The following is a 25,973-nucleotide window of genomic DNA, read 5'->3' as shown; positions in this document are numbered from 1 at the left end:
AATGCTATCAGCTGTTTACGAAGATAACTTGAAGCGAGCTGCATTTTAAGTGTAGTAGTTTCGTAATTTATTCCACAATGTTCTGTAATTTGTTTACACGTCTTATTTGGGAATTAGTTACTTTTAACAAGGCATCAATAGTAGTTTCATTTAAAATGTTAACCTGAAACGCTGCCTCCGTGGTTCAGGCGCCAGCACGCCGGCCTTTTACCACTGGGTTCTTCTTCCTCTCCTTAATCTGTTTACCCCCCAGGGCCGGCTTTTCCTTCGGACTCAACGAGGGGGCCCACCTCTACCGCCTCAAGGGCAGTGTCCTGGAGCCTCAGACTCCAGGTCGGGGGATACAACTGGGGAGGATGACCAGTACCTCGCCCAGGCGCCCTCACCTGCTATGCTGAACACAGGCCTTGCGGGGGGATGGGAAAATTGGAAGGGATAGGCAAGGAAGGGGGAAGGAAGCGGCCGTGGCCTTAAGTGAGGTACCATCCCGGCATTTGCCTGGAGGAGAAGTGGGAAACCACGGAAAACCACTTCCAGGATGGCTGAGGTGGGAATCGAACCTACCTCTACTCAGTTGACCTCCCGAGGCTGAGTGGACCCCGTTCCAGCCCTCATACCACTTTTCAAATTTCGTGGCAGAGCCGGGAATCGAACCCGGGCCTCCGGGGGTGGCAGCTAATCACACTAATCCATTACACCACAGAGGCGGACACCGCTGAGTTCTAAGGTTCAAATCCCGGTCACTCCGTGCGAGATTTATGCTGGATAAAGTGGAGGTGGGAAGGTTCTCTTCGGGTAATCCTTTTTTCCCTGTCATCTTTGATTACAGTAATGCTATCCAGTATCATTTCATCCGTCAGTCTTTCATCATTGCCCCAGAGGAGTGTGAGAGGCTTCGACAGCCGGCACAATTTCTCCTCAACGCTAGACGGGACCTCATTCATTCCATTCCTGACCCGGTCGAATTACTGGAAACAGGCCGAAGATATTTTACAGACTACATTGTCACCTCTAATATTTTTTTAAACAAAGGGGAATTTTGTAAAATAACTTTCACAGACAGGACGTTAGGAGTGGGACTCACGGAATTAATGGATATAGCCTAATTACTCAAAACTTGTACGGAAATATAATTTTCAACACAAACTTGCGTACTTTTAAATGGATACTCTCATGAATATTTTCATAATAATTGAAAGCATGAAAAGAAAGAGTGTTATAATGTAGTTTGTTAAAATGTTATATGTTCACTCAATCCCTAGCAATTGTTATATGAAAGTGACACTTGATATACACTCCTCAGCAGTTCACTCATGTGGCTATCGGAGAAAACGGGATGAAGGAAAAACAGTGATAATGTAAATAGTATGGACGATTTGATTCTTTCTTAATCCATTTACACTCCAAGGTTCGTTTTTCCCTTGGACTCAGTGAGGGACGCCACCTCTATCACCTCAAGGGCAGCGCCCTGGAGCGTGAGAATTTGGGACTGGGATACAACTGGAGACGAGGGCCAGTACCTCGCCCAGGCGACCTCACATGCTATGCTGAACAGGGGCCTTGTCGGGGGGATGGGAAGATTGGCAGGGATGGACAAGGACGAGGGAAGGAAGCAGCCGTGGCCATAAGTTTGGTACCATCCCGGCATTTGCCTGGAGGAAAAGTGGGAAACCACGGAAAACCACTTCGAGGATGGCTGAGGTGGGAATCGAACCCTCCTCCACTCAGTTGACCTGCCGAGGTACGGCCCTCGTACCCACTTGCCTAATTTCGTGTTAGAGCCTGGATTCGAAACCGGGCCTCCAGGGGTGGCATCTAATCACACTATTTTGTTTTGTTCTTTTCATTAGAGTAGTTAAGGGTTATGGGAAGGATGTAAAGAAGAGGGCGTATCAGTCACTGCTAAGACCCCAGTTAAGGTATGGTTCTAGTGCATGGGGCCTTTTCCAGGATTACTTCATACGAGAACTTGAAAAGATTCTAAGGAAAGCAGTACGATTTGTTCTGGGTGATTTCTGACAAATGTCAGAAATGTTGCAAACTTTGGTCTGTGAAAACTTGGTAATAAGGAGACGAGCTGCTCGTCTAAGCGGAATGTTTCGATCTGCTAGTGGAGAGAAGACTTGGAAGGGCATTAGTAGTTGGATGAGCTTGAGTGGAGATGTCAGAAGTAGGAAGCAGAATAAAATATAGTTGTAATTCAAGAGGACATACTGTGGTAAATATTATTTTATAGGAAAGGGTATTAGGGATTGGAATAATTTATCAATGGAGATGTTCGATGAACTTCCAACTTCATTGAAATCATTTAAGGGCAGACTAGGTGAGGAATCAATAGGGAAATTACCACCTGGGCGGCAGGTCTAAATATTGTAGATCATTGATTGATTGATTGATTGATTGATTGATTGATTGATTGATTGATTGATTTATTGATTGATTGATTGATTATGATGGTTTAGTGGGCTTCAGTCTTAAGATTCTTGTACTGTATGGAATACGCCTCTGTGTTGTAGTGGTTAGCGTGATTAGCTGCCAACCCGGAGGCCCGGGTTCGATTCCCGGCTCTACCACGAAATTTGAAAACTTGTACGAGAGCTGGAACGGGACCACTCAGCCTCGGGAGGTCAAGTGAGTAGAGGTGGGTTCGATTTCCACCTTAAACTTCCTCGAAGTGGTTTCCCATTTCACCTCCAGGCAAATGCCGGGATGGTACGTAACTTAAGGCCATGGCTGCTTCCCTCTAACTTCCTGGTCTATCCCTTTCAATCTTCCCATCCCTTCACAATGCCCTTGTTCAGCATAGCAGGTGAGGCCGCCTGGGTGAGATACTGGTCCTCCTCCCCAATTTGATACCTCGACCCAATTTCTTGCCCTCCAGGACACTGCCCTTGAGGCGGTAGAGGTGGGATTCTTCGCTGAATCCGAGGGAATAACCGACCCGTGAGGGTAAACAGAGTAAGACAGAAGAAAAAAAGAAAGAAAGAAAGAAAGAAAGAAGAATCACACAATTAACGTTTCGAAGTGTTTCCCCTTATTTTCCGCACTCGCTTATATTTGCTAGTGGCTTTACGTCACACCGACACAGATAGGTCTTATGGTGAAGGGGATAGGAAAGGCCTAGGAGTTGGAAGGAAGCGGCCATGGCCTTAATTAAGGTGTGAAAACGGGAAACCACGGAAAAGTATCTTCAGAGCTGCCGACACTGGGATTCGAACCCAGTATCTCTCGGTTGCATGCTCACAGCCGCGCGCCTCTAAGCGCACGCCCAACTCGCCCGGTCACACTCTTATAATCGCTCGCGTAATGAATGGATAATGCGGTGCAGCATATCTGAAGTAATGCTACCGCAGGCTGCCTCTGTGCGGTGTTTCTTGTCCGCTGGAGTTGGTAGAGTGCCAGCCTTCGGATCGCAAGGTCGCAGGTTCAAACACGTGGCTGGTGTAACCGAGCACCTTCGTGTAAACCTGCGCCCGGTCGAACCCGCCAAATTGGGCTCAGTTAAGACCACCGCTATACCGCATGAGCCACTCAAACAGGCTTTTGAAAAGAACAGTTTCGTTCGTGCAGTTCCCATTCCGAATATAACTAGACTTCCTGTGTATGCGATTACTATGTAAACAGCCGCATAAACAAAAATCCTGTTCTTTTTAAAAATATAACTTTGAAGTTGTTTTCAGTTTGTTGAATCATACTAGAAAATACCTAAAAAATAACAATTAATAACAGTCCTTAAACTATTAGCATTTTTAATTTTCTGGGTCGGGTCGGGATTGGTTTGACGCGGCACCCATGCCACCCTATCCTGTGCTAACCTTTCCATTTCTACGTAAATACTACATCCTATATCTAATCTGCTTGTCATATTCATACCTTGGTCCACCCCTGCCGTTTTATCCCCTACACTTTCCTCGAAAACTAATTGTTCAAGTCCTGGGTGTCCTAAGGTGTGTCCTATCATTCTATCCCTTCTTCTAATCAAATTTCCCCAAGTCGTTCTACTAACAATAATTCGATTCAGTGTTTATTTTCTAGTCGCCTCTGTGGTGTAGTGGTTAGCGTGATTAGCTGCCACCCCCGGAGGTCCGGGTTCGATTCCCGGCTCTGCCACGAAATTTGAAAAGTGGTACGAGGGCTGGAACGGGGTCCACTCAGCCTCGGGAGGTCAACTGAGTAGAGGTGGGTTCGATTCAAACCTCAGCCATCCTGGAAGTGGTTTCCCGTGGTTTCCCCCTTCTCCTCCAGGCAAATGCCGGGATGCTACCTCACTTAAGGCCACGGCCGCTTCCTTCCCTCTTCCTTGTCTGTCCCATCCAATCTCCCCATCCCTCTACAAGGCCCCTGTTCAGCATAGCAGGTGAGGCCACCTGGGCGAGGTACTGGTCATTCTCCCCAGTTGTATCCCCCGACCCAGAGTCTGAAGCTCCAGGACACTGTCCTTGAGGCGGTAGAGGTGGGATCCCTCGCTGAGTCCGAGGGAAAAGCCAACCCTGGAGGGTAAACAGATTAAGATAAGATAAGAAGTTTATTTTCTTGTGATTCGATCTACTCATCTCCTTTCAGCATTCTTCTGTAACACCACATTTCAAACGCTTCTATTCTCTTTCTTTCTGAGCTAGTTATCGTCCATGTTTCATTTCCATACAACGTCACGCTCCAGATAAAATTCTTCTAAAACGTCTTTCTGTTTCCTATATCAATGCTCGAACTGAGCAAATTTCTTTTCCTAAGAAAGGCCTTCCTTGCTTGTGCTAGTCTGCATTATATGTCCACTTTATTTCTGCCATCGTTAGTTATTTAATTACCCCCCCCCCCAAAAAAATGGCACTACAGCCCTTGAAGGGCCTTGGTCTACCAAGCGACCGCTGCTCAGCCCGAAGGTTTGCAGATTACGAGGTGTCGTGTGGTCATCACGACGAATTCTCTCGGCCGTTATTCTTGGCTTGCTAGACCGGGGCCGCGATCTCACCGTCAGATAGCTCCTCAAATCTAATCACGTACGCTGAATGGACCTCGAACTTCCCTCAGGTCCAGGTAAAAATCCCTGACCTGGCCAGGAATCTTACCTCTGGGTAAGAGGCAGGCACGCTACCCCTACACCACATTCTATTTTTATCTCGTATTCCTTCTCTGTGTTCATACCAATCAGCATTTTCCCCAGATGTTCTGCAGACGCAGACAGAATAACAATATCACCGGCAAATCTCAAGTGTTTTGTATTCCTCTTCTTGGATAGTGATTCCTTCTCCGGTTACGTGCCAGAGTGACGGTGCTAGCGACCGAGTTGATTGAGCATCGGGCCGCATGCGACCAGTCTGTCAATCAGTCAGTCACCGCTGATCTGTATTTAAGAAATCGCCGAAGTGACTGATTGCCTATCGGTTGTTAACCTAGTCCTAACCCTAGAACTGCGGACCGTCTCTCTAGAAGACTGTGCACTCTTTCATCAAGTGCGATCGTCTTTCTCACAGACGGTGTCGTTGTAGATTTATAACAGGACACCAGATGGCACTATTATATCTACCAGCTGAATACTGATAGCTTGAAATCAAGAGGTTAAAAACCTACTTGGGCTTGTGGCCCGACGATGCAGAGGCTAATCCTAAACTACTGAGGTGACTAGATGGACAAGTTAAGTTACGATTTACAAGCGAAAACAGTTACAGAATCATAGTCAGCTCAAGATTAATGGAAGGGGATTTCGAGAGGGTAACGCAATCTCTATCCCCGGTTTTCAGTTTAAGTACTTGTGACTAACTTGAACTTTTACATGAGCAGAAAGAAAGGTTCACATTTTAGAAAATTTACGGTTTCATTATTAAAGATAGGGAACCTTCCCCTCGGGTCGGCTTGCGGAGATAACTGCTGAGTTAGAAAGATGGTGGCCATTACCTTTGCTGGTGTTCTGCCTGCCGATTTGCCTCAATTTGTCCTCTTGAATTCCAGCTTCATCTTCATATTTGATCTAACTTTTAAAAGCATCACTCGAACTTATTCGTCTACCAATGTCATTCCACGCCATCTCTCCACTGACAGCTCGAAACATACCATTTATTTGAGCAGCTCGTCTCCTTTCTCCCAAGTCTTAGCGTAACAAGCAACGTTCTGGAGAGGTTTATTTAGCTGTAGAAATGAAAGTGCAGTACTTTGATATGTTCTTAAAATCAAGATTCAACGTTCTGAAGAGGTTTATTCAGCTGTAGAAATGAAAGTACAGTACTTTGATATGTTCTTAGAATCAAGATGGCAGCCCGCTTTGTTGACGATTCTGAAATCAAGCGCTTGATTTTCGAAGATCTTAGTGACAGTATTGATGATGACAATGATTATGGTGTTAATTCCGACGAGCAAAATTATTCCTGAAAGTAACGAAAGTGACAGCAAAGTAAAAGGTGCCTCGGAAGTGAGGGGAAATTCCGATAACCGGAATGATTTTCAAGTCGCTGCAGGTTATGTTGTTATTATTGGCAGTACCGCCAATATTTGAAGAAACCAATGAAGGGATAAGTGTGAACTGTTGATATTTTTGTAGATTGTTATATGGAATTTGATCACACCACAGAAAAAACTAAAACTGACCTAAGAAAACATTAGTTTCGAAATTCGTGAAAAAACCCTCAAAATCCGTTTCGAGAAAAAATTGCTTTTTACTTATCATTCTAAATGGAAAGTGAAGAACTGTGCGGGAATACGTAGGAACATAATTGTGCTTTTCAGAATATTGTGTTTCAGGAATAAATTATCTATCAGAAATTATTTTCTTAGAGCAAAACATTTCAACAGTTCCCTTGTTCAAAAAAGTATAATTTTACTTTACGATAGTCAGACATCTTAACAATGTTTTTTATTATTTCTGTCACGTTTGTGTAGACCAATCTTTCAGCTTTCTATTGATGTATAATATGGATTTATTAGAACTAATATGTGATTACAGGCATGATTTAATTTTCATGGTGGGTATTGAGGAAAATAATTGCAGCATTTGAAACCTGCAGCAGTTCTAGAGTAAAATATTTCAGAGAATTTTGAAATTAAAATTAATTGAAATTTAAATTATTCCAAACTCTAACTCAATTTCTTTTGTATGAATGTTGGGTATTCAGCCCGAAGGCTGGTTTGATCCTCCACAGCCCCATCAACAGCTGTCATAGATAGCCTAGGCGTCACCGAAGAGGCATACTAGGAAATGAGAAGTGAGGTGGTTTCCCGTTGCTTTCCTCACCGGACCAGAAGTTGATATTACACACCAGTCTGCCAAGCCCACTGAAATGCATGCACCAACCGACCCTATGAGTGATATTTTCACGTCATTCATAACAGGGACTGGCTGCATAAGGAATGGTACTAGCATCACTCATACCTCAGTCACATTCATATGAACAAGGTCAACGATGAGACTGAGACAGGTTGAGGAAAGTAACGAATGTATTCTAGCCCGTACCAGAAGATGTCCGCCTCTGTGGTGTAGTAGTTAGTGTGATTAGCTGCCACCCCCAGAGGCCCGGGTTCGATTCCCGGCTCTGCCACAAAATTTGAAAAGTGGTACGAGGGCTGGAACGGGGTCCACTCAGCCTCGGGAGGTCAACTGAGTAGTGGGGGTTTCGATTCCCTCCTCAGCCATCCTGGAAGTGGTTTCCGTGGTTTCCCACTTCTCCTCCAGGCAAATGCCGGGATGGTACCTAACTTAAGGCCAAGGCCGCTTCCTTCCCTCTTCCTTGTTTATCCCTTCCACACGTCCCATCCCTTCACGAGGCCCCTGTTCAGCATAGCAGGTGAGGCCGCCTGGGCGAGGTACTGGTCATCCTCCCCAGTTGTATCCCCAGACCCAGAGTCTGAAGCTCCAGGACACTGCCCTTGAGGCGGTAGAGGTGGGATCCCTCGCAGAGTGCGAGGGAAAAATCGACCCTGGAGGGAAAACAGTTTACGAACGAACGACCAGAAGATATAGTGCACTGTAAACACTACATCTCGCCAGCAGAGGCATGCTCAGTTTCTTATAAACGAATATTTGCCTAAATTTGCCCTCTTGAATTCCAGCTTCATCTTCTTATTGTGATCTATCTTACTTTTATAACCATCACTCGTACTTATTCGTCTACCAATGTCACTTCACGCCATCTCTCCACTGACAGCTCGGAACATACCATTTATTCGAGCAGCTCGTCTCTTTCCTCCAAAGTCTTAGCGTAACGGTGCAAGCAAGAGACCTGAAAATTATGGCACTGTGATCCTCTCTCCAAGATCTACTGTGTTAATTTGGTGCATCAATTACCATCCATGCTGTATATACTGGAATAGTGGTTTGATTATGTAACATGACCTCACGAAACTTCAAAGTATCCGAATAAATGCTACCACTTTTTCTGATTACCTTGAACGTTTTCAAATTTTATTTTTTAGCGCAAGATTTTTAGTGCCGGGAGATCCGAGGACATGTTCGGCTCGTTCCTTTTCCCGGTACACCCCACGGGAGTGAGCCACACGTACTACTGTATGAGGGTGTTCTCTGTTGGTGAAATTGTACGGGCTAGGAATGGGAAGGAAGTGGTCGTGGCCATTGGGAAGGTACCATCCCGGCGTTTGGCTGGAAATGAAAATGCTCGAGGATGGCCGATGGGGGATTCGATCCCAGCCATCTCCCGAAATAGCCGTACAAACAGTGCCGTAACGCACTGAGATAACTTGTTTGGTAACTTCTCCCAGACATGGAAACGAACCTCCATACATGGGCGTGTTTGTAGGATAAAACATAAACTCATCATCATATTTCTTGTTGTAAAAAGAACTACCAGTTTCCTGCAGTAAATTCTTCAAAAGCAACTTAGGAAGATGCTGCTCTGTCATTTCTGTCTCCCGAAAATCCAGGAACTGAACTTCGTGATCCCCAAGAACTGTATTTATAGATAAGGTAACTGTAAAACAAATGTAATCACCGGGCTGAGTGGCTCTGGCGGTTGAAGCGCTGACCTTCGGACCTGAACTTGTCAGGTTCGATTCTGGCTCAGTCCGGTGGTATTTGAAGGTTCTCAAATTCGTCAGCCTCGTGTCGGTACATTTACTGACACGAAAAAGAACTCATGCGGGCCTAAATTTCAGCATCTCGGTGCCTCCAAAAACCGAAAAATGAAATTAGCCCTTATTATTATTATTATTTATTATTATTATTTAAAAAAATAATCTTCGTTAAAATATAACTGAACTTGTGTTTACCGGGTGAGTTGGCCATGCGGTTAGGAACGCGCGGCTGTGAGCTTGCATCCGGGAGATAGTGGATTCGAATCCCACTGTCGGCAACCCTGAATATGGTTTTCCGTGGTTTCCCATTTTCGCACCAGGCAAATGCTGAGGTTGTACCTTAATTAAGGCCATGGCCGCTTCCTTCCAACTCCTAGGCCTTTCCTATCCCAACATCGCCATAAGACCTATCTGTGTCGGTGCGACTTAAAGCCACTATCACGAAATTACTTTATTGTAGTATTCAGACTAGAATTACCTGATTGTACAATTCCTCCCGCATTCTTAGGGTTTTGGTCTTAAATATCTCTTGCATTATTTATGAACCTTCTATATTTTTTCTTGAGGAGGAATATCTCTATTAATGGAATTCCAAATAATACATTACACTGATTTAGTTCTCGAGCTAGTTTTAGATATTACCTTTGTGTGTGATATAATGTATACATGTTTTACTTGAAATCTCATCATAGAAATGTAGTCATTAATTATTATTTATAAACATTTTTACGCAGTCGTTGGGATTGTTCTCCATAAAGATTTATATCGTCTGTATTTACCGACGACTCCGGTTCCATGGCTAAAAGGTTAGCGTGCTGACCTTTAGTCGCAGATGTATTAACAGTCAGTCAAATCTGTTTAGAACGAGCTCCCTTGGCATGAAGGCATTAACATGGTGTATTTAGTAATTATAGACTTATCAGTTGTTCGGTTTGATATTTTTCATACTTTACTAGAAGAGTTTTTGATTTCACTTTGTTCGGATATTTTTCGTGGTTGTAATCGATTAACTGTGACTTCAGTATCTGTTATAGAGTATAGTCCTGTAGTTACTGAAAAATGAAACCAACGTGTAAGTGGGGTACGGTTGCGTTGGCAGTGCAGTAGCTTCGCCGTTAAACTACGGAGGCAGTCGCACCAAATGTATTAAAACATTATTTTTAAATATCTTACATTAATGAATGATCCCTTTGTTTATATAATTTGACAATATATTACGTTAGTTATACCTGCCATAATTACGTTTATATTAGTTTAGGTTTTACACTTCATTTGAGCGGGTCCGATTTTTTTATTTTTTCAGGCGGGCTCGTATTGCATTCGTCCCCACCAGTAGTATAATTGGATGGTTCTGCGGCCTCCGCCTCCGCCCGCCTCCTCCACCTCCTCCTCCTCCTCCTCCTCCCGCGGGAAATTTGAATTTTGGCGCGAGATTTGAATTTGTAAACAAAGCCACGTGCTTTTTGACAGACAACAACGCATCGCTAACCTCAGTACTGCCATCTTGACGGGCCTAAACCTCACTAGTACCAACTTAACCTAACTAGCATGAGGTAAACAAAGCCACGTGTTTTTGACAGCCACGTGCTTTTTGACAGACAACAACGCATCGCTAACCTCACTGCTGCCATCTTGACGGGCCTAAACCTCAGTAGTGCCAACTTAACCTAACTAGCGCGTGGTAAACAAAGCCACGTGCTTTTTGACAGACAACAACGCATCGCTAACCTCAGTACTGCCATCTTGACGGGCCTAAACCTTAGTAGTGCCAACTTAACCTAACTAGCGCGAGATAAACAAATCCACGTGCTTTTTGACAGCCACGTGCTTTTTGACAGATTTGTAAACAAAGCCACGTGCTTTTTGACAGACAACAACGCATCGCTAACCTCAGTACTGCCATCTTGACGGGCCTAAACCTCAGTAGTGCCAACTTAACCTAACTAGTGCGAGGTAAACAAAGCCACGTGTTTTTTTTTTGACAGCCACGTGCTTTTTTTGACAGCTGTCATCCGCCATCTTTAAACCACAAAACACTGTGCTGCCCTCTTGCGTCACCTGTCATCCGCAGTGCTGCCATCTTGACGGGTCTAAACCTTAGTGCTACCAACTTAACCCAACTAGCGCGAGGTAAACAAAGCCACGTGCAGCTGTCATCCGCCATCTTTAATCACAGTGCTGCCCTCTTTAGCTACTTACCTTTGAAATGTGGTGGCGGATAATTTGAAAAATGCTTTTTGACAGCAGCCATCTTTGTTCACCATGCTGCCCTCTTTAGCTAGATACCTGTGGTGGCAGGCAATTCCACATGACAGCAGCCATCTTTAATCAAGAGAGCACTGTGCTGCCATCTTTAGCTAGATACCTTTGAAATGTGGTGGCGGCAAATTGAAAAATTTCACGTGCTCTTGTTTGGAAACAAACTCACTTGCTTTTTTTGACAGCTACCATCCACCATCTTTAATCAACAGAGCATAGTGCTGCCCTCTATGTGGTGGCGGCAATTTCCACGTGCTCTTGTTTGGAAACAAAGCCATGTGCAGCTGTCATCCGCCATCTTTAATCAACAGAGCACCGTACTGCGGGCAATTTCGTCAGCTGTCATCCACCATCTTTAAACACCGTGCTGCCCTCTTTATGGCTACTACCTTAAGCACGTAGTAGCGGGCAATTTGAAAAGTTCTGTTAGCTATCATTCGCCATCTTTGCGCACCGTGCTGCCATCTTTAGCTAGATACCTTTGAAATGCGGTGGCGGCAAATTGAAAAATTTCACGTGCTCTTGTTTGGAAACAAACTCACGTGCTTTTTTGACAGCTACCATCCGCCATCTTTAATCAACAGAGCATAGTGCTGCCCTCTATGTGGTGGCGGCAAATTCCACGTGCTCTTGTTTGGAAACAAAGCCATGTGCAGCTGTCATCCGCCATCTTTGAGCACCGTGCTGCCCTCTTTAGATGTAAATTCGTCACCTGTCATCCGCAGTGCTGCCATCTTTAGCTAGATACCTTTGAAATGTGGTGGTGGATAATTTAAAAAGAGAAATTCTACAGCAGCCCTCTCTCGACGCTAATTGCATAAGATGGCTGCTATACACAGACGCCCTTGGGATGCTTGCGCAAGATGGCAGTTATACATGGCTCCTTATGAGATGCCCTAGGGATGCTTGCTCAAGATAGCGACTGCTCTTATGGGACGGCTTAAGTGTCCTTGGCTTGAGACGCCCTAAGGATGCTTGCGCAAGATGGCGGACACAAGATGGCGGCTATACACAACTCCTTATGAGACGCTTTAAGGGTGCTTGCGCAAGATGGTTGCTACTCTTAGCTTAGAGGCTAACGTGTCGTGCTAGTTCGATTCATTAAATTTAGGGCTTAAATGCAAAACGGACAAAAATTTTCTGCCTAATACCTAGGTTCGCAGTATGAGGAACAAGAAAACCATAGTCTAATGATGGGATCAACGGTTCGGTTCCTACTTAGGCCCTTTGATATTTGCTCTGTTTTAGCTTGTATTGAAGCGAGTCTTCGTAACATGATCAGGTCTAACTATGGTAGAGAGTATAACGTACCGTGCTGGTTCGATTCATTAAATTTGGAGGCTTAAATGCAAAATGTTAAATATCTCGAAAACGGTGCATCGTAGAGCAAAACGGACAAAATTTTTCCGCCTAATACGTAGGTTCGTAGTATCAGGAACAAGAAAAAACATAGTCTAATGATGAGATCAACGGTTCGATTCTTACTTAAGCCCTTTGGCATTGGCAGCTATCTATTTCTACAAGATGGTGGCTGCTCTTATGAGACACAAGATGGCTTGAGACTTCCTAGGGATGCTTACGCAAGATGGCGGACACAAAATGGTGACTATACATAGCTCCTTATGAGACAGCCTAGGGGTGCTCGCACAAGATGGCAGCTACTCTTATGAAGAAAGCTAGCTTAGAGGCTACTGCGCAAGATAACAGCTGCTGTTATGCATGTGGTGGAGGGCAATTTGAAATTCTATGTGCTTAATCAACAGAGCACCCTGCTACCCTCTTTAGCTGAAATGTGGTGGTGGATAATTTGAAAAATTATTTTGACAGCTATCATCTTTAAACATTAAGGCCTTATCATTCTCCTCCTCCTCCTCCTCCTTCTCTATCTCCTCCGCCTCTTATGTCAAGGCATAGCTTTATATCGAACAAGTTTAAACCTGCATCGCGAAGGCAAGCGTGTGCAGCGATAACATTATTATGCATGTTTAGACTTTCGAAACATAAGAAGAGTAGAACCAAACGCTGTACTCGATACGACATGTGATCAGAACATTGATTGATGCGTTCAGAAAACAAAATAAGTGATCAAGACTAGAATCGAACACTGTACTCAATACATCATGTGTTTAGAATATGTCAGGGGATACCCTTGTTCTAAGAAGATAAGATTGAAACATAACAAGACTAGAATAGAACACTGTAATCGATGTTGCTAACTTCAACATGTGATCAGAACATTGATTGATGTGTTCAGAACACAAAATAAGTGATCATGACTAGAATCGAACACTGTACTCGATACAACATGTGTTCAGAACACAAAATAAGTGATCAAGACTAGAATCGAACACTGTACTCAATACAACATGTGTTTAGAACATGTTAGGGGGTACCCTTGTTCTAAGAAGATCAGAATGAAACATAACAAGACTAGAATCGAACACTGTAATCGATGTTGTTAACCTCAACATATGATCAGAACATTGCTTGATGTGTTCAGAGCAAAAGTACAATTTTGATGATTTGCTTAGTGTAAAATCAAAAACTATGGAAACACACTGTGCACATATCGCATAGCTAACTCGCTCAGTAAACAATATTGCAAAACTACAACTTCAATGATTTGCCTAGTGTAAAAATCAAAAAACACACTGTACCCATACTGCGCAGCTAACTCGCTCGGTAAACGATATAGCCAAAGTATAACTTCAAATTATTTACCTTCCATCATTCGTCTTGTGTGAAAATCAGTCGAACAAGTTATCGCATAAACATGTAACATGAAATATCAGTCAATCTGTTGGCATGGGTTACAAGCATGTAGCTTATGCGGGAAGTAAAATTAAACAGAACGCTAGTGCTATAAGAAATACTCTGCTTACATTTAAGTCCCTAGCTGTTGAACAAGTTATTACATAAATATGTAACATGAAATATCGGTTCGGAAACATATTGTTTCAAGGATGAAAGGACTCTTCCTCCTCCTTACCGCACATTCCTTGTAGGGCTAAGGGGCTAATGGGCTAAAGGGCTAATGGAAAAAGGGCTAAAGGGCTAATGGGCTAAAGGGCTAAAGAGCTAAAGGGCTGAAGGAGCAACAACCTCATCGATCGCTATCAGCAAGAACGCTTGTACTTTGTTAAGTGTAGAAAATTAATCTTTATTTGTAAATGGTTTCATGTTCAGAACAAGGAATGGAACCTAGGGGTTACGTCTTACCTAATAAAATCCCCGAGGTGCGATGAGTTACGTTTTTCGAACTAGTGTTTGGAACACTGAACTTTTCAAGATGATAGCAGAGAGTTTAGCAATGTTCTGTTGTTGGATTATAAATTCCGCGCTACAACATGCATAAGGTGGCAGCCTTGAGGTTTACTGCCGTAAAGATGACAAGAGTGATGTTAACAATGTTCCGTTGTTGGATTTTAAATTCCGCGCTATAACATGCATAAGGTGGCAGCCTTGAGGTTTACCGCCGTAAAGATGGCAGCAGTGAGGTTAGCGACGCTCTATTGTCCTTCAAAGTGAGGTTAGGGTTCGTCAAGAAGACAGCTGTCAAAAACGCACGTGGCTATGTTTACCAAACAAGAGCACGTGGTCGTGACGTCACGGTCACGTAATCAATCCTTAGCTCGACGTCGTTAAGAGCAGCATTAGGATTAGCTATGCTCAAAAGTCTTGGGGACAGAGCAGCAGTATGAATTGCCATGTTTCAAAGTGTGTACACATCACCTATCGATTTTACATGCATCGACCATCGAACTAAACTTCATCCGCTAGATCGTGCTGCTATCATAGCATAACCTATACACATAAAATTAAAGTACAATGAATAGCCATGTTTCAAAGCGTGTACACATTACCTATCGATTTTGCACGCATCGACTCTCGTACTAAACTTCTTCCGCTAGATTGTGCTGCTATCTTAGCATAAACTATACGCGTGACCTTAAAGTACAATGAATAGCCATGTTTCAAAGCGTGTACACATTACCTATCGACTTTGCATGCAACAAATATCGTACTAAACTTCTTCCGCTAGATTGTGCTGCTATCTTAGCATAACCTATACGCGTGACCTTAAAGTACAAAGAATAGCCATGTTTCAAAGCGTGTACACATTACCTATCGAATTTGCATGTATCAACTCTCGTACTAAACTTCTGCAGGTAGATTGTGCTGCTATCTTAGCATGACTAAGACGCATGAACTTAAAGTACAAAGAATAGCTATGTCTCAAAGCGTGTACACGTTACCTATCGATTTTGCAAGCATCGACTCTCGTACTAAACTTCTTCCGCTATGTTGTGCTGCTATCTTAGCATGTCCTTAAGGTACAAAGAATAGCCATGTTTCACAGCGTGTACACATTACCTATCGATTTTGCATGCATCAAATATCGTACTAAATTTCTTCCGCTAGATTGTGCTGCTATCTTAGCATAACCTATACCCATGAACTTAAAGTACAATGAATAGTCATGTTTCAAAGCATGTACGCATCAACTATCGATTTTGCATGTATCGACTCTCGTACAAAACTTCTTCGGGTAGATTGTGCTGCTATCTTAGCATAACTAAGACGCATGAACATAAAGTACAAAGAATAGCTATGTTTCAAAGCGTGTACACATCACCGATCGATTTTGCATTCATCGACTCTCGTACTAAACTTCTTACGCTAGACTGTGCTGCTATCTTAGCCTAACCTATACGCATGAACTTAAAGTACGAAGAATAACCATGTTTTAAAGCGTGTACACATTACTTATTGATTTTGCATGCATCAAATATCGTACTAAACTTCTTCCGATAGGTTGTGCTGCTATCTTAGCATAACCTCTACGCATGAACTTAAAGTACAAAGAATAGCCTTGTTTCAAAGCGTGTACACATTACCTAATGATTTTACACGAAACGACTATCATACTAAACTTTTTCCACTAGATTGTGCTAAAATCGTGTAAGTGTGCTGCTACCTTAGCAAAACCTATCGATTTTACATGCATCGACTATCGTACTAGACTTCTTCCGCTAGAGCATGTAGCAATCGCTTTTGTGTATCCCTAACCCATGTGCACGACCTTAAAGCACAAAGAAGAGCTATGTTCTAAAGCGTGTACACATCACCCACCGATAATGTATCGAATATTGTACTAAACTTCTCCTGCCAGAGCGTAAGACTATCGCTTGTGTGTGCACGAACTTAAAGCATAAAGAATAGCAATGTGTAAAAATCTTGTAAACAAAGCAGCAGCATTAAGTATAGCCATGTTTAAATGCGTGTACACATCATGTATCTATGATGCACGCAGTACTAAACATATTCCATTAGAATGTACAAAGTTCGCATGTGTTTGTGCTGCTATCTTAGCATAGCCTATGTGCATGAACTTAAAGCATAAAGAATAGTTATGTGTAAAAAATCTTGTGAACACAGCAGAATGTTTACTACGTAGGTGTAGACATTGAACTTTGCATGCTGAGGCAGCATACTACGTGACCGTGACGTCACGACCACGTGCTCTTGTTTGGTAAACATAGCCACGTGCTTTTTTGACAGCTGTCTTCTTGACGAACCCTAACCTCACTTTGAAGGACAATAGAGCGTCGCTAACCTCACTGCTGCCATCTTTACGGCGGTAAACCTCAAGGCTGCCACCTTATGCATGTTATAGCGCGGAATTTAAAATCCAACAACGGAACATTGTTAACCTCACTCTTGTCATCTTTACGGCAGTAAACCTCAAGGCTGCCACCTTATGCATGTTGTAGCGCGGAATTTATAATCCAACAACAGAACATTGCTAAACTCTCTGCTATCATCTTGAAAAGTTCAGTGTTCCAAACACTAGTTCGAAAAACGTAACTCATCGCACCTCGGGGATTTTATTAGGTAAGACGTAACCCCTAGGTTCCATTCCTTGTTCTGAACATGAAACCATTTACAAATAAAGATTAATTTTCTACACTTAACAAAGTACAAGCGTTCTTGCTGATAGCGATCGATGAGGTTGTTGCTCCTTCAGCCCTTTAGCCCTTTAGCCCATTAGCCCTTTAGCCCTTTTGCCCATTAGCCCTTTAGCCCATTAGCCCCTTAGCCCTAAAGGAATGTGCGGTAAGGAGGAGGAAGAGTCCTTTCATCCTTGAAACAATATGTTTCCGAACCGATATTTCATGTTACATATTTATGTAATAACTTGTTCAACAGCTAGGGACTTAAATGTAAGCAGAGTATTTCTTATAGCACTAGCGTTCTGTTTAATTTTACTTCCCGCATAAGCTACATGCTTGTAACCCATGCCAACAGATTGACTGATATTTCATGTTACATGTTTATGCGATAACTTGTTCGACTGATTTTCACACAAGACGAATGATGGAAGGTAAATAATTTGAAGTTATACTTTGGCTATATCGTTTACCGAGCGAGTTAGCTGCGCAGTATGGGTACAGTGTGTTTTTTTTATTTTTACACTAGGCAAATCATTGAAGTTGTAGTTTTGCAATATTGCTTACTGAGCGAGTTAGCTATGCGATATGTGCACAGTGTGTTTCCATAGTTTTTGATTTTACACTAAGCAAATCATCAAAATTGTACTTTTGCTCTGAACACATCAAACAATGTTCTGATCATATGTTGAGGTTAACAACATCGATTACAGTGTTCGATTCTAGTCTTGTTATGTTTCATTCTGATCTTCTTAGAACAAGGGTACCCCCTAACATGTTCTAAACACATGTTGTATTGAGTACAGTGTTCGATTCTAGTCTTGATCACTTATTTTGTGTTCTGAACACATGTTGTATCGAGTACAGTGTTCGATTCTAGTCATGATCACTTATTTTGTGTTCTGAACACATCAATCAATGTTCTGATCACATGTTGAAGTTAGCAACATCGATTACAGTGTTCTATTCTAGTCTTGTTATGTTTCAATCTTATCTTCTTAGAACAAGGGTATCCCCTGACATATTCTAAACACATGATGTATTGAGTACAGTGTTCGATTCTAGTCTTGATCACTTATTTTGTTTTCTGAACGCATCAATCAATGTTCTGATCACATGTCGTATCGAGTACAGCGTTTGGTTCTACTCTTCTTATGTTTCGAAAGTCTAAACATGCATAATAATGTTATCGCTGCACACGCTTGCCTTCGCGATGCAGGTTTAAACTTGTTCGATATAAAGCTATGCCTTGACATAAGAGGCGGAGGAGATAGAGAAGGAGGAGGAGGAGGAGGAGAATGATAAGGCCTTAATGTTTAAAGATGATAGCTGTCAAAATAATTTTTCAAATTATCCACCACCACATTTCAGCTAAAGAGGGTAGCAGGGTGCTCTGTTGATTAAGCACATAGAATTTCAAATTGCCCTCCACCACATGCATAACAGCAGCTGTTATCTTGCGCAGTAGCCTCTAAGCTAGCTTTCTTCATAAGAGTAGCTGCCATCTTGTGCGAGCACCCCTAGGCTGTCTCATAAGGAGCTATGTATAGTCACCATTTTGTGTCCGCCATCTTGCGTAAGCATCCCTAGGACGTCTCAAGCCATCTTGTGTCTCATAAGAGCAGCCACCATCTTGTAGAAATAGATAGCTGCCAATGCCAAAGGGCTTAAGTAAGAATCGAACCGTTGATCTCATCATTAGACTATGTTTTTTCTTGTTCCTGATACTACGAACCTACGTATTAGGCGGAAAAATTTTGTCCGTTTTGCTCTACGATGCACCGTTTTCGAGATATTTAACATTTTGCATTTAAGCCTCCAAATTTAATGAATCGAACCAGCACGGTACGTTATACTCTCTACCATAGTTAGACCTGATCATGTTACGAAGACTCGCTTCAATACAAGCTAAAACAGAGCAAATATCAAAGGGCCTAAGTAGGAACCGAACCGTTGATCCCATCATTAGACTATGGTTTTCTTGTTCCTCATACTGCGAACCTAGGTATTAGGCAGAAAAATTTTGTCCGTTTTGCATTTAAGCCCTAAATTTAATTAATCGAACTAGCACGACACGTTAGCCTCTAAGCTAAGAGTAGCAACCATCTTGCGCAAGCACCCTTAAAGCGTCTCATAAGGAGTTGTGTATAGCCGCCATCTTGTGTCCGCCATCTTGCGCAAGCATCCTTAGGGCGTCTCAAGCCAAGGACACTTAAGCCGTCCCATAAGAGCAGTCGCTATCTTGAGCAAGCATCCCTAGGGCATCTCATAAGGAGCCATGTATAACTGCCATCTTGCGCAAGCATCCCAAGGGCGTCTGTGTATAGCAGCCATCTTGCGTAAGCACCCTTAACGAGTCATGTATAGCCGCCATCTTATGCAATTAGCGTCGAGAGAGGGCTGCTGTAGAATTTCTCTTTTTAAATTATCCACCACCACATTTCAAAGGTATCTAGCTAAAGATGGCAGCACTGCGGATGACAGGTGACGAATTTACATCTAAAGAGGGCAGCACGGTGCTCAAAGATGGCGGATGACAGCTGCACATGGCTTTGTTTCCAAACAAGAGCACGTGGAATTTGCCGCCACCACATAGAGGGCAGCACTATGCTCTGTTGATTAAAGATGGCGGATGGTAGCTGTCAAAAAAGCACGTGAGTTTGTTTCCAAACAAGAGCACGTGAAATTTTTCAATTTGCCGCCACCACATTTCAAAGGTATCCAGCTAAAGATGGCAGCACGGTGCTCAAAGATGGCGGATGATAGCTAACAGAACTTTTCAAATTGCCCGCTACTACGTGCTTAAGGTAGTAGCCATAAAGAGGGCAGCACGGTGTTTAAAGATGGCGGATGACAGCTGACGTAATTGCCCGCAGCACGGTGCTCTGTTGATTAAAGATGGCGGATGACAGCTGCACATGGCTTTGTTTCCAAACAAGAGCACGTGGAAATTGCCGCCACCACATAGAGGGCAGCACTATGCTCTGTTGATTAAAGATGGTGGATGGTAGCTGTCAAAAAAGCACGTGAGTTTGTTTCCAAACAAGAGCACGTGAAATTTTTCAATTTGCCGCCACCACATTTCAAAGGTATCTAGCTAAAGATGGCAGCACAGTGCTCTCTTGATTAAAGATGGCTGCTGTCATGTGGAATTGCCTGCCACCACAGGTATCTAGCTAAAGAGGGCAGCATGGTGAACAAAGATGGCTGCTGTCAAAAAGCATTTTTCAAATTATCCGCCACCACATTTCAAAGGTAAGTAGCTAAAGAGGGCAGCACTGTGATTAAAGATGGCGGATGACAGCTGCACGTGGCTTTGTTTACCTCGCGCTAGTTGGGTTAAGTTGGTAGCACTAAGGTTTAGACCCGTCAAGATGGCAGCACTGCGGATGACAGGTGACGCAAGAGGGCAGCACAGTGTTTTGTGGTTTAAAGATGGCGGATGACAGCTGTCAAAAAAAGCACGTGGCTGTCAAAAAAAACACGTGGCTTTGTTTACCTCGCACTAGTTAGGTTAAGTTGGCACTACTGAGGTTTAGGCCCGTCAAGATGGCAGTACTGAGGTTAGCGATGCGTTGTTGTCTGTCAAAAAGCACGTGGCTTTGTTTACAAATCTGTCAAAAAGCACGTGGCTGTCAAAAAGCACGTGGATTTGTTTATCTCGCGCTAGTTAGGTTAAGTTGGCACTACTAAGGTTTAGGCCCGTCAAGATGGCAGTACTGAGGTTAGCGATGCGTTGTTGTCTGTCAAAAAGCACGTGGCTTTGTTTACCACGCGCTAGTTAGGTTAAGTTGGCACTACTGAGGTTTAGGCCCGTCAAGATGGCAGCAGTGAGGTTAGCGATGCGTTGTTGTCTGTCAAAAAGCACGTGGCTGTCAAAAAACACGTGGCTTTGTTTACCTCATGCTAGTTAGGTTAAGTTGGTACTAGTGAGGTTTAGGCCCGTCAAGATGGCAGTACTGAGGTTAGCGATGCGTTGTTGTCTGTCAAAAAGCACGTGGCTTTGTTTACAAATTCAAATCTCGCGCCAAAATTCAAATTTCCCGCGGGAGGAGGAGGAGGAGGAGGAGGCGGGCGGAGGCGGAGGCCGCAGAACCATCCAATTATACTACTCCCACCCCCTGATTAGTGGCACCGACTTTGGGAGGGGGGCAAGGCGTTTTCTGCCCCCCCCCCAAATGGATCTTACTGAGGCAGGGTGACATTTTCCCCAAAGAAAGAAAAAGAAATTCCTCCTAGATGTTAACTCCTCTTCAAACGTGGAGTTTGATAGTGCTAAGGCGTTAAATCTGGAGGAAGTGGTAGATGGTTTTATATCAAGAAATGAGTTTAGAAAGCGGACATTTCTTCATAGAACTACATTTCTCAATGAAGACCTTTCAGACGGTACATCTGCTGGTAGAGCTTTTCACATTTCGTATCATAAATAAGTTACATAATATGCAGTAACAGGACATTTATTGAGAAAATGTATTTATGAAGCAAGTTCTAATTGTTTTACTCGTGATTAGCTTCGTACATATAATTTTAGACTTCAAAATATGTATTTATGAATAATTTATATTTTTATGTTTCTTCTTTTTCTTACTCTGTTTACCCTCCAGCTTCGGTTTTTTCCTCGGACTCAGCGAGGGATTCCACCTCTACCGCCTCAAGGCAGTGTCCTGGAGCTTCAGACTCTGGGTTTGGGATACAACTGGGGAGGATGACAGTACCTCGCCCAGGTGGCCTCACCTGCTATGCTGGACAGGGGCCTTGTGGGGGGATGGGAAGAGTGGAAGGGATAGACAAGAAAGAGGGAAGGAAGCGGCCGTGGCCTTAAGTTAGGTACCATCCCGGCATTTGCCTGGAGGAGAAGTGGGAAACCACGGAAAACCACTTGCAGGATGGCTGAGGTAGGAATCGAACCCACCTCTACTCAGTTGACCTCCCGAGGCTGAGTACCACTTAACAAATTTCGTGGCAGAGCCGGGAATCGAACCCGGGCCTCCGGGGGTCGCAGCTAATCACACTAACCACTACACCACAGAGGCGATTTTTCTGTTTACTAGCGAATATTATTGAAAAACTGTACATAAATTTCGTTAAAAATATTTGAGAAACTAGCTCTATTATAGTCCTGTTCTCTTCTGTTTGTTTGTGAATATATAAAATGTTTGCATTAATAGTTGTTCCTAATTTCACATGACTGTGTTCACGATAATCATGCCCACCCCCTCCCCGATAATTACCCGAAATCGGTGTGCCTGCCCCTGATTATTATATACCGGTACATCATCCGCAAATGTTGGAAGTTCTAAGGGAAGTCATCCACTTCTCAGTTATAAACGCATGTCTCAGTTCTTCAAGTAATCTAATGTACATATTGATAACAATGCAAAGAGTAGGTTATCTCATTATGCGAATATACGTCACGCCAGGGATTAAAGACGTGCGCTGGTCCTGTGTACAAGATCTGCTACTGCAGCGCTGCCAACGGCAGACAGATTTAGAATTCGTACTAGGTGTGATGCCTTCGACTGTCAGATGGCCTGATACTGCTTGCGAATTTCTTACGTCATATTTCAAACGTGGATCTAGAAGGACAAACCATTTTTTTTTCTACAATGAACCGGAAAGTGAAGTGACAAGAATTTGTTCTGTGATTGTATTGTAAGGTGAGTGAATGTGGGATGGTCTTGGTGTTGGTCTGATTACAGCCCATGGGAGTGTAAAGAATTGTACTGTGTTATGAGGTGGTAGTGGTGGTGGTGTGTGTGGAACGCTTTCACGTGTTATTTTTGTGTGAGCTGACTAAGACCTGTAAACAATGCGAACAGAGAAGTGTATTAACACCGTCCGTCAAAGTAAGCCTCACTCCCCCATTGTGAACTGACGTCACGCTGAGCTCACCTTACCTATAAACTTAACCGAAAAGCAGGTTTCCGGAACTTTAGTGTTCTCTTTAAATTCTGAGTGTCGGCATGTTCAAGCGGTTACCGTAACAGGTAGGCATAGGGTTATTTCCAAGCTCGGCCACTAATTAATAATAATAATAATAATAATAATAATAATAATAATAATAATAATAGTCCGCCTTTGTGGTGTAATTGTTAGTGTGATTAGCTGCCACCCCACGGAGGCCAGAGTTCGATTCTCGATCCTGCCACGAAAATTGAAAAGTGGTCACCTCACACAAATATAACACGGGGAGGTCAACTAAGTAGAGGAGGGTTCGATCCCTCCTCAACCATCCTCGAAGTGGTTTTCCGTGGTTTCCCACTTCTCCTCCAGGCAAATGGAGTACCTAACTTAACGCCACGGCCGCTTCCTTCCCTCTTCCTTGTCTATCACTTTCAATTTTCCCATCCTCCCCGAGGCCCCTGTTCAGTATAGCAGGTGAGGCCGTCTGGGCGAGGCACTGGTCCTCCTCCCCAGTTGTATCCCCAACCAAAGGTCTCACCCTCAAGGACACTGCCCTTGAGGCGGTAGAGGTGGGATCCCTCGTTGAGTACAAGGGAGAAACCAACCCTGAAGGGTAAACGGATTAAGAAAGAAAGAAAGAAAGAAAGAAAGAAAGAAAGAAAGAAAGAAAGAAAGAAAGATGATAATAATAATAATAATAATAATAATAATAATAATAATAATAATAATAATATTTTGTTTCCTTCTTTCTGTTTTCTTTCTTTCTGTCTTCCTTCCTTCCGTTCTCTTAATCTGTTTACCCTCCAGAGTTGGTTTTTTCCCTCGAACTCAGTGAGGGATCCTACCTCTACCGCCTCAAGGGCAGTGCCCTGGAGCACGAGACATTTGAGTCGGGGATACAATTGGGGAGGAAGACCAGTACCTGGCCCAAGCGGCCTCACCTGCTATGCTGAACAGGGGCCTTGCCGGGGATGGAAAATGAAAGGATGTATGGCTTTTAGTGTCCGAGGACATGTTTGGATCGCCAGGTGCAGGTCCTTTGATTTGACGCCGTAGGCGAACCTGCACATCATGATGAGGATGAAATGATGATGAACACGACACATACACCGAGCCCCCAAGTGAGCGGATTTAACCAATGATGGTTAAAATTCCCAACCCTGCCGGGTATCGAACCCGGGATTCCTATGACCAAAGGGCAGCAAGTAACCATTTAGCCATGGAGCTGGACAGGGGATGGGAAGATGGGAAAGGGAAAGACAAGGAAGAGGGAAGGAAGCGGCTTTGGCCCTGAGTTAGGTACCATCCCTGCATTTCCCTGGAGGAGAATTTGGAAACCACAGAAAACCACTTCGAGGAAGGCTGAGGTGGGAATCAAACCCCCTCAAATCAGTTGACCTCCCGAGCCTGAGTGGAGCCCGTTCCAGTCCTCGTACAACTTCTTCGAATTTCGTGTCAAAGGCGGGAAACAACCCTGGGCCTTCAGAGGTAGCAGCTCAGCTAATCGCACTAACCACTACACCACAGAGGTGAAACAGTTATAATGCAGATGTGTGAAAAACACTTTTCCATCCCTCCTCACCACAATGAGAATAGTTTCCACTGAAACGCAGACTTGATATTACGGTGGAGTTAGTCGTATTTGTGCGGAAAAAAACAAACAAAAAAAAAACATGGAGTTGTGGGAGAGGTGTGCATACATTTAATTTTGTCAACTTTTGGGGGAAATTGTAATTGTTTTGGATACTTACACAGTGTTAACGCCAGTGTTAGTTGACACTGTGATAGCGTTACGTATTAAACGTGTGTATAGGAATTATGTAAATTTAAGCAATGATAGGTCTTATTCCCTTATCTCGGAACCTTAGAAAATGTTTTATTTTCGCTGAAAATGAGTTATTGCCATATTGCGATGATTAATTCCTTACAACAGTGTATTTACTTATTTATTTATTTATTATTTTTCTTTCGTCGCGTCGAAACTGATAGGTCTTATTGGCGACGATGGGGCAGGAAAGGGCTAGGAGTGAGAAGGACGCGGCCTTAGCCTTAGCTCCAAGACACTGCGGTAGAGCTGGGATCCCTCGCTGAGTCCGAGGAAAAAACCAACCCTGGAGGGTAAACAGATTAAGAAAGAAAGAAAGAAAGAAAAGAAAGAAAGAAAAATTAAGTGTAATAAATTAGAACACTGGGCGTCCAAGACAGAAATCGCTAGTGACTTTACGTCACATAGACACAGATATGTCTTATGGCGACGATGGGATAGGAAAGGCCTAGGAATTGGAAGGAAGCGGCCGTGGCCTTAATTATGGCACAGCCCCAGCATTTGCCTGGTATGAAAATGAGAAACCACGGAAAACCATCCTTAGGGCTGCCTACAGTGGAGTTCTCCCGAATGCAAGCTGACAGTGCCTTTAAGTGGTAGACAGGCGCTTTAACAGTTCCCACTCATTACGATTAGAGAAAGGTGGAAAATAGATTTTGTCCAGTGTCCGGCTGGAAGCCAAAAGGCTCAAAGCTCAATAAACATATTGTTGTTGTTGTTGTTGGGATCATTAGTCCATAGATTGGTTGATGCAACTCTCCATGTCACCCTATTATGTGCTAAACCTTTTCAATTCTACAAAACTGTTGCGTCCTACATCTACACTATTCTGTTAGTCATATTCATATCTTGGTCTACCGTTCTTACCACATACCGTACACTTCTCTCAGAATCTAACTGAACTAGTTCTGGGTGTCTTAATATGTGCCCTATCATTACATCTCTTCTTCTGGTCAAATATCGCCAAATCGTTCTATCAGCGATTCGATTCAGTAACTATTCATTCGTGATTCGCACCT

The 25,973-nt window shown here is 43.4% G+C and overlaps 1 protein-coding gene across 4 annotated transcripts in view; it reads left to right on the top strand.

Annotated features, from left to right (window-relative positions):
* Positions 1–25,973, top strand: part of LOC136866508 (proline-rich protein 5) — a 290,564-nt gene that overhangs the window by 167,623 nt on the left and 96,968 nt on the right. Inside the window, exon 1 of one of the 4 annotated variants that reach the window (XM_067143548.2) lies at positions 22,741–22,882. The exons of the other annotated variants lie outside the window; for them this stretch is intronic. The gene's annotated coding sequence lies outside the window, so the exon portion shown is untranslated. Of the gene's footprint in view, positions 1–22,740; positions 22,883–25,973 lie in introns of those variants that run through there. 4 annotated transcript variants of the gene reach the window in all.

Source organism: Anabrus simplex, chromosome 3, assembly GCF_040414725.1.
Source record: "Anabrus simplex isolate iqAnaSimp1 chromosome 3, ASM4041472v1, whole genome shotgun sequence".
Taxonomy (NCBI): Eukaryota; Metazoa; Arthropoda; class Insecta; order Orthoptera; family Tettigoniidae; genus Anabrus; species Anabrus simplex.
This window is presented reverse-complemented; position numbering and strand designations above follow the sequence as displayed.